This window comes from Ascaphus truei, chromosome 3 (assembly GCF_040206685.1).
Source record: "Ascaphus truei isolate aAscTru1 chromosome 3, aAscTru1.hap1, whole genome shotgun sequence".
Lineage (NCBI taxonomy): Eukaryota > Metazoa > Chordata > Amphibia > Anura > Ascaphidae > Ascaphus > Ascaphus truei.
The window spans coordinates 65,631,904-65,634,234 of record NC_134485.1 but is presented as its reverse complement, the minus strand read 5'-3'; the positions used below and the strand labels follow the sequence as shown (position 1 = coordinate 65,634,234).

General features: G+C 52.3%; 1 protein-coding gene across 6 annotated transcripts in view; it reads right to left on the bottom strand.

The window, feature by feature from the left end:
* Nucleotides 1-2,126, bottom strand: part of TAOK1 (TAO kinase 1) — a 108,167-nt gene extending 106,041 nt beyond the window's left edge. For 3 of the 6 annotated variants that reach the window (XM_075594192.1, XM_075594194.1, XM_075594193.1), the window contains exons 1-2: nucleotides 1,544-2,126; nucleotides 497-623 (exon numbers count right to left, since the gene is read on the bottom strand). The gene's annotated coding sequence lies outside the window, so the exon portion shown is untranslated. The remainder of the gene's footprint in view (nucleotides 1-496; nucleotides 624-1,543) is intronic. The other 3 variants (XM_075594196.1, XM_075594191.1, XM_075594197.1) reach the window with 1 other exon arrangement.
* Between the last annotated feature and the right edge of the window lie 205 nt (nucleotides 2,127-2,331).

Here is a 2,331-nt window from a genome sequence, read left to right as displayed (position 1 = left end):
AAATACCTTAAACCCTTTAGAAATGCTATGCTGTCATCATAGACCATGTGCAAATAGATCCAGGGTGTCTTTCTGTGCAAATACTGTAAGACAGGATACATACATACAGTACAACAAAAAAGAAACCCGGGAGACAAAGACACTGTCACAGGTCAACCTTCTTATAAATGGGTGATTTCTACTGTAAAAAACTCATACCACTCAAAGCGACAATTGTGCCCAACATGTTTACAGCAGTAGTTGGCAAGACTATAACACTGATCTCAACAAAGGATCTGAGCAAACACATCGAGGGAGTCCTACTAGCATCATTACACGCTGAAAACAGACTGATAACATCCACATATCATAAAACATTCACCCGTGTTGAAACCTCATGTCTATGTTTGCACACAACACACACTCACGCATTATGTGGGATTTGGAAGCCACTACGGATAAAGACAATGAAAATCCTATTCTTTGATAGTACATTTTAGTATGTGGAGCCACCAACCTTCCTCTAAGCTCCTTCCGCTTGCCTGGGCCTGCCCTCCTCCCCTTCAATAACATTTACAGTAACAAACACACATCCAGGCTGTGTTTGTCAGGGGAGGATAGTGGAGATCTGCAGCATTGCAGCACTGGGATACAAACAGAAAAAGAGAGAGAGCAGAAGGGAGACAGGAAACATTCCTGGTCAGGGCTGATTTTAGCAGTTAACCCTACCACTTGCCAGAGAGGCCTGCAACACATTGCTATGCAATGCCTAACCATATAATTGCCAGAGGATCCTTGAACACATTGCTAAGCAATGCCTAACACTAACAATACAAACAAGGCCCACAACACATTGCTTAGCATTTCTTAACCCCACACTTGCCAGAGGAACATACAACACATTGGTAAGCAATGTTTAACCTACCAATGCCAGAGGAACAATGTGTAATCCTATTGTTTCCGAGGGGCCTACAATGCATGCCCCTATAATAGGCCTTACACACTTTTTCTCAGGACCAGCTAGACCTGTAACCCCACTTCACATATCTCCTCTGCGTCTTGTAACCATAATACAGGCAAATAACGTATTCGTATAAACCATGTAATAACACTCTCCTACTGCTGAACTGGGTGCTGGAGATTGTGAGATCTGCTACATTATATATCACAACGCAATATTGTTTCTAGGACACTCACATGGACATACATGATTAAGGTCTGTCTGTCCGCACAACGTGTGTCTATTGGAAATACACGGATGTCAGAAAACGTGCCACCTCTTTATATAGAAGTGAGGCCTAGGTTAGTTGAGAAGATGCCCCCCTGCCCACTTGCTCCACACCCCATGTTTACACCAGGCTCCACTACAGGAAGACAAGGCCTCTTCCCTGACCTCTCAGGGCGAGAGCAGGGCCCGGGAATAATAACACATCATGTGTCACTGTGCCAGGGCGGGTCAGGACACCGCAGCACCCCCTGTAACTCCAGCTCACTCAGAGCCCCGGATTATACACGTGAATCACCCCCGTCCCCTCCTTTCCCACCCCGGTGCCAGGGCTTTTACCTGCTTCTCGCGGCGGCTCGGGCGAGAGATCCTGAGACGCGTTGGAGGAGGGGCGGGGGAGAGGGCTCTCCGAGCACCGGAAACACAGGCCGGCCCAGGGCGGAGATAATGGAGAGGAGAGAGAGAGGGGCGGGGGTGGCCGGCTGACCGAGCCCCGGCCTCCTCCTGCCCTGGAGAAGGGCGGGCACGGGTAAGATGGCGCTGTGCGTGGCACGGGCAGCCGGGGCGCTGCTACACCTTCACTTCAGGACCTTGTTTGTAGAGGGGGTTGTCCACACACGTAGAGTCGGAGGGCTGGACCCGCAGCCCACACCCGCCTCCTTATCCCGGTCTCTCCCGTCTGAGTGGGTGGGGGGGACACACCGCTGCCTCCTCCACCACCGCCGCTTCCTCCACCACCGCCGCCGCTCCCTCTCACCCGCAGATAACGGTCGCTGGGTACAACCCGGAGGCTCGCGCTCTCTTCCCCCTTCGCAGCTCCGAGGCCGCTTCGCGCTCCACACCGCGTCTCCAGCCCCGCGCGCGAGCCGCCCCGCCCGCTAGATCTCGCGAGAACTCCCGCCCTGTTCCACTGACAGTCCCGCTTGGGAGGGGGAGGAGGGTGTTGGTGTTGTCTTCCTGCTTGCTGGCCGGTGCAGGGGTAGAGGGCGTGTAATCTAGTGCAGGGAGGGGAGAGGTCATAGCTCCTGGTAAACACGGTGGCATCCCACACTCCTGTGACTTCTGCGGTTCCATGCTGGCGAGGAAGACAAAGATAAAACAAATACCTACAATTAAAAGGGGAAAGG